This window comes from Branchiostoma belcheri, unplaced genomic scaffold (assembly GCF_001625305.1).
Source record: "Branchiostoma belcheri isolate BF01 breed outbred unplaced genomic scaffold, Haploidv18h27 scaffold145, whole genome shotgun sequence".
Taxonomy (NCBI): domain Eukaryota; kingdom Metazoa; phylum Chordata; class Leptocardii; order Amphioxiformes; family Branchiostomatidae; genus Branchiostoma; species Branchiostoma belcheri.
This window is the reverse complement of record NW_017802880.1, coordinates 423,033-429,935: the sequence shown is the minus strand read 5'-3', so window position 1 is coordinate 429,935 and position 6,903 is coordinate 423,033. Positions and strand designations below refer to the sequence as shown.

Here is a 6,903-nt window from a genome sequence, read left to right as displayed (position 1 = left end):
GGCTACGGGCATGAAATACATCTTGATTCAATCACTGACAACAACCTCCAGTCATTCAAAACAAGAGTACACTGGCATCTTCTCTCCACCACCAGGACTTCTGCATGTAGCTAGAACTTTGCAACTTTGCTGTAAACCAATGATTATCCAGGAGTGGTACAACAACCCAGGCTATTGTTTACGTTAGCACATGATAGAAAAAAATTCTACTCTAGGAAGAAAAACCTGAAGAAAAAAAACTCGTGCCGTAGCCCACCCTACACATACATTCTTCGCCCAGTACCATAGAATGATAGGTTGATATCCTTCGATCAATTTTAGGCATGATTGACTATAAATAGGTTTAGGTGAGGCATTATGGTTTCAGGGTCCTCTATGCACATTGATTGTTACAATAAATAGCGCTCTTTTATTTATTATATATATTTATATCAAGAGTGGTTTAGCTGCATTAGAAATAATTCTAAGCTGTCTTTTTTTAGCTGTTAACTGTTATGAACAAGAAACATACCTTTGTGATATAAATAACTTTGAAATTCGTAAAGCAATAACTCAATTAAGAATCAGTAGCCATAAATTGAATATTGAAACAGGCAGATATTACAATATAGCCCCTGACCAAAGGTTCTGTCCATTTTGTCCAAAGCATATAGAAAATGAATTTCATTTTGTTATGGAATGTACCAAATATGATGTTATACGTAACAAGCTATTTACATTTCTCGAATCAAGTACAATAGATTTCAAGAGTCTCGATGTTGGAGACAGATTTGAATATATCTTTACATGTAATGGTCCCCACAACGCTTTGTTAGAAAAAATTCCGAAACTTGTGATTAGCCCACTCGATTGTAACACTTCATCAAAGACTTGTGCTATCCCATATTATTTGAATAATTATGATATAGATTTGTTAGGTTTTATTCGACATTAGGTGTTGTTCAACACACTTATTTTATTGTTGTTACTCTCTTTATATATATATATATATATATATTTATATATGTGGGACTATTCATTATCCACTGCCTTCAAAGAAGACGTCGAACCCCATAATAGCTAGAGTAATAGTAGAAGTAGAGGTTTTTCCAGACAGATTGTTACCTTTCTCCTGTTTCTGTATACTTGACTGTACAAGCAATTAGCCTTCGGGCATGATTTTGCAAATAAACATCTTATATATAGTTTGCCATACATTGTACCATGTGCAATTGTCGTGCAATAAAGTTCTTCTTTTATTAGTAACCTTTCTGGGCTTGATGCGTAAGAAAAATAACTGTGACAGTAACATAAATATATATTCTATGTATGGCATCTTTGATACTATATTTTGTCGCTTCAATTCTAGTTGCAACGTTTATAATTTTGAAAATCTGGTAGAAAGTATTTGCCCATTTAATGCTTCTCTTTCTTTTCACGTTGTCCCCTTACATAAATTCTACTAGCCGCTACCTTCAAGCGTTGCTTTGGCGCCATCAACTGTCCAGCAAACATGATGTAGTACATGTAGTGTACATAGGGCAATGGCGATACGAGCCTTCACATCGGAAATTCATATTAGATATGTTGAAAAGGACACTCGAGATACGTTTGAGTAATGGTCCATAGGTTGTTAGGCCACAAGTAATTTTTATGGATGACATCAGCGTGCGCATTAATTTTCGCCTGACTTTGGAAAAAAAAAAGAAATTTTGTTGCCTTCTGACAGTGGTCAACATGCCGAAAATGGGCAAAGATGTCTATTGCCATACCGGAACGTGGATGGCAGATAAATATGAAGACAGGAGTCAAGAAATGCTCTGATATAATGCATTGGGTTTTTTTTTTACTTTGATGCAGTGATATGTGATGCTGGCTGCGTATATGTGATGTTCCCACTGAATCAAAACCATTTGTACAATGATTGAGTCAAAATTTGAAAATGTAGGAACCCTGTTTTTTTCGGCTCGTCTTGTTTTTATTAAATTTTTCGCTCGCTCGCAGTAGATTTGGAGTCTGCGGAGGATGTCATCCATTAAATTTACATGCTGTGGCCTTATGTCCGTTAAGTGTTGATTGAGCCTGGTGTAGTGTACAAGCCGGTACGACGCAGTTTGTTTGTTTGTTTGTTTGTTTATTTCGATCCCCATTAGTGCTTAAAAGCACTATTCTTCCTGGGGTCAATAAAATGAAACATAAATAACAAAACTTGTACATAATGATGATTACAAAACAATAAAGTAAGTTCAAAATCCGTTGTACGTAAACAACAAAGGTGCCCACAAAATTAACAAAGGTATAAATAACATAAATAACTGAATAGAACATAATGTCTAACTCATCATAATTCCAAAGAAAAGATGAATATAACAAATTGATCAGCCATTTAAATAACTGAAAGGTAGCAGCAGAGACAAAATAACTTATACAAAATCAAATAAAACATTCTATATACAATAAGAGATCGGGTGTAGCTTATGCTTGTTACCACCATAGGCTCAGTGGTGAGGATTTGCTTTACATCGAAAATTCCCGTTAGATATGGGGCAAAGCGCACTCCGAAATTTACTCCCAGACTAGTACTCTTCGCCCCTAAGCCCATTAGGTCAAGCGTGACCAGATCGTAACCAAACTGTTATTAATCAAAACCATTTGTACAATGATTGAGTCAAAATTTGAAAATGTAGGAACCTTGTTTTTTTCGGTCCACCTTGTTTTTTTTTTTCGCTCGCGCGCATTAGATTTGGAGTCTGCGGAGGATGTCATCCATAAAATTTACTTGCTGTGGCCTTATTACAAGTACATGTACGTTTCCATACTTCCCATACTTGACTAATATTGAAAAATTTATCTTTTTTATGCACTTTGATCATCCTGTATTAAACAAACCCATTTCAAATTGTATTTTTAACATCACAAAGAAACGAGAAGAAGCCGAACTTCTGTATTAGAGTAGCTTTAGAGCTGTTTGTACAACAAACATGTATATTACCTATTTCATCTGTTCGCCTGTACTTAGCCCGGTAGGGCATGGATGTACAATAAAGGTTATTATTATTAAGTGCCTGGTGTAGTGTACAGGCCAGTACGACGCAGTACATCGAAAATTCGCGTTAGATATGGGGCAAAGCTCACTCCCAAATTTACTCCCAGACTCTTCGCCTCTCAGCCCACTAGGTCAAGCGTGACCAGATCGTAACCAAACTGTTATTATTCAGCTCCAGACATGTCTCCCCATGCAGCAAATTTCAATTCTCCTCGCTTCTGACTCTCTGTTTTGTTCACACAACATTTTAGCCTGGTTTCCAGGCTTACGTGATTGGGGGTATTGGGGTGTTCAGGCAGGCTGTGTCTTCGGGGGCTCTAAGAGCTTCCCCCGCCCAGTGCAACAGGCCGTCCCGGTAGGAGAGTTACGCTAATCAGAGACAGTATGCTTGGGGATTTGGTTTCCCCCAACACGGGAAGGGCTAATCAATCTCTCGTGAAATACACACCGGGAAACCTATGTGAGGCGGGCGGGCCAGAGCTCTTACGGCCCCGAGCTCTTATTACGGCCCCGACCACGATCAGACTGGATACCAGGCTAACAACATTTACGTCATGCAACCAAAGCAACAGGTACGCTTCGGCGGGCTCGCTAGGCGATTAGATATGACAACATGCATCGCATCAAAAATTCATGGCGCTACCTTGTGGATATGGAGAAGTAATTCGTGGCCCATATCAAATTTCGAAGTACGTTTTGGCACTGGAGGAACTGTCTCTTTTAAAATCACTCTATCTCAAATACAACTTTTGAATTGCAATATGTGGCGCCCTAGATTTGGCATTGGAGTAATTGCTTTGTCAAAGAATGGAAATCATGAGGCATTTTTGAGCCGGCTTCTGTATCTGTATAGCCGGTATAACCGCCATTCGGCGTAACACACCAGCTTCTGTATCTGTATAGCCGGTATAACCGCCCTTCGGCGCAACACACCAGCTTCTGTATCTGTATAGCCAGTATAACCGCCCTTCGACGTAACACACCAGCTTCGCAGGCACTCAGCACGGCGGCAGCTAGCTATATCACGCCGAACGACTTGTTACACTCAATCTTTGTACATTAAATTGCAGGAGTTGTTTAAAGCTTTCTAGTTATGATGCCCCAACTGTGCTTGGTGGCAACGAGTTCCAGTCTACGATAGTTCTGGGGAAATACGAGTTTTTGAACACCTCAATTCTTGGTTGATAACTCTGATATTTGTATTTGAAGGCATGTCTGTTTTTCTTGTTCTTTTCTGGGCTGGTATCAGATACTTCATAATAATAGTGGTTGGTACGTCCACCAGTTTATTAGTCATTTTGTACATCATGCACAGTCGGGACATTCTTTGTCTGTCTTCCAGTGACCCCCACTGTAGGTTTCTTTTCATTTCCGTTACACTAGCGCCCCTTTGATAGTTGTTCGTGCAGAATCTTGCAGCTTGGCAGATATGTATACCACGTTCAAGAACATTCTACTTTACGGCCTCCCCATGCATGTACCACAAGCCATAAGCTCAAAGCTAACAAGTCAGATGGTTTACGACTTTAGACTGGAGATCTGTTCCTTTGAATTAGGACATATGTGGAGATTCTCAAAAGATACATGTAGTTTCCATTTCAAATGTATCAGAAGGCAGACCTTTCCTAGCCTCCATAGCATGCCAAAAACTGGGGGTTTGGGGGGTCTTCAGGGTCTTTGGGAGCTTTTATGTGCTATTTTCGGATTGCATATAGACAACATAGCCGGCCTGGTTGAATTACCCCCGTTTTTAGAACTGGGCTAATCAGAAAACAGCCGAAGACCACCAAACCCCCAGTTCTATAAGCCTGCTACGGAGGCTAGGCGTTTCGAGCGTTGTAAGAAAATGTTGCCACGTAAATACTTTGCAAAATACACCCGGATTTTGTTCCAACACAAATAATTCTACATATAAGTCTTTCGAAATTCGTGCATACTACATTCAAAATTGAACAAAATACCTCTTTTTAAGACAAGAATCATTTTTACATGATGAAGAACGCTATCTATTTTTTTGGCAGATAACAATATTTATACCCTAGTTGAATATGCTGAAAATATGAGTTTCACTGACACAACAAAAAATACAATTTTTAAACATCCATCGGTAAACATCATTGAAAATCATCGCAAAACTCGAGAGACAGTAGTATGATACGCATATATATGGTGATAGAACTTACCTTGGGGTCATTTTCATCGCTTGGTACTCCACAAGTTGTCGTTGTTCCCAAACGACAGCTTGTTATCTACCACCGAACGCTCTCTAAATCTACATAGCTTCTAATAAACGCAAAACTACTGTGAAATAAGTTGTCACACTCTTTCCTATGCTAGCCTAGGTGTTGAGTTTTGAGCAACAAGAGAAAACAAGGTCCCAGCTCAGTGGAAACCAGGACAATAAGATGACTCTACGGAAGGATAGGCGGTGCCTGTTGAATAATTGAAGAAGCTACTATTGTCCTTCTTACAATAGGCTGCTCATCACCTGGTGTCGAACAAAGGGATGCGATCATATGTCACATTACGACAAGCCCATACATGGAGACCAGTTGCATTGCATGTCCTTGCATATTAGTGTCTGTATGAATGAACTTTATTGCACAACAGTTGCGCAAGGTACAAAGTGTAGCACGTTTTTGTGATCATTCTTCTCTAATTTTAAGGAACAACTACCTCTTTTAAACATGGAATGAAATTCTGCAACAATTTTTTCAATGACGAGTACGCGTGTTCTAGAAAATGCTACTAAGGCCACACCGACTTAATTTTCTGGATGACATCCTCTGAAGACCCCCCAAACTAGTGCGCGCGGGCGAATAAAAAAAATCCGGTCAAAAATAAAAATGCTGCTAAACCACAGGAATGCAAAGCTGGTATTGTGAATTTGCGGCAGTACTAAGCGACGTATACGACAAGCCGGCAAATGCTGGCTTTTTGTGGAATTTATGAATTGGCACTGTACGTATGTACTGAGTTCTTGAGTCGTGGAGCTTCGGTAGCGCTATAGCCTGGGTGCCCAGCTCCGTATTGTCGCTAAGTAGCATGGAATACCCAGGCCTAGAACCAGACCAGAAACTCGGTGGACGTGATCTTTTTTTTTTTTTTTTTTTTTTTTTGAGAACAGGCGAAAATCCATGCGCGCGCGGATGTCATCCATAAAATTAAGTCGGTGTGGCCTAACTCCAAGTCGTGTGTTCATACAGTGATTAATGTTTAATGTGGCTTTTGTTGTCTTGGCTCTCCATGTCGCGTGATGGTTGTTAACGTTCTGTTATACCTCGTGTCCTTGTCCTAAACACGTCGACATTTAATACGAGCACTTTGGGGCGCTACAAAGTGCTCACTTAAGCTACGGTCACAACCCGCCGTACGTGCTTTTTGTCCTTACGTTCTTTGGGGGGCTATGTCTTCTACGTTTTTTCTGAAAACGTAGAGAAGGAGTGGCGTCGACGCACGTCAATCGCACGTCACTCGCACGGTTGCGCAAGGTGTAAGAGTGTGGTCTGCACGCCACGTCTGGCCGTGAGTGGTTGCGTGCATCGTACGTTGCGCAAGTGGTAAGTGAGTTGTACGTGCTTACAACGTACGATCTCTGTGCGATTGCAACTTTATCGTGAGGAGGCCGTACTCACACGTGCTTCTTCCGCACGGCACGTACGGGGCACGCGCGTCGCACGTACTCGCACGCACGGGTGGTGAATCCGCAGACCGCACGTAGAAAAAGTTTTACATGCACTTAAAGTTCTACGGCGTGTCTGCGTGCTCCTAAATCCGTAGGATTCCGTACGGAGGCGGTACTCACCACGCACGGATGCCCTGCGTTTGCCTACGTTTTTGCACGTAGACAGCACGCAGAAGCACGTACGGCGGGTTGT

The 6,903-nt window shown here is 40.9% G+C and overlaps 1 long non-coding RNA gene across 1 annotated transcript in view; it reads right to left on the bottom strand.

Moving 5' to 3' along the window:
* Window positions 1-5,313, bottom strand: part of LOC109464999 — a 9,907-nt gene extending 4,594 nt beyond the window's left edge. The window contains exon 1 of the long non-coding RNA XR_002139925.1: window positions 5,209-5,313. This is a non-coding gene — a long non-coding RNA (uncharacterized LOC109464999). The remainder of the gene's footprint in view (window positions 1-5,208) is intronic.
* Window positions 5,314-6,903: the final 1,590 nt, after the last annotated feature.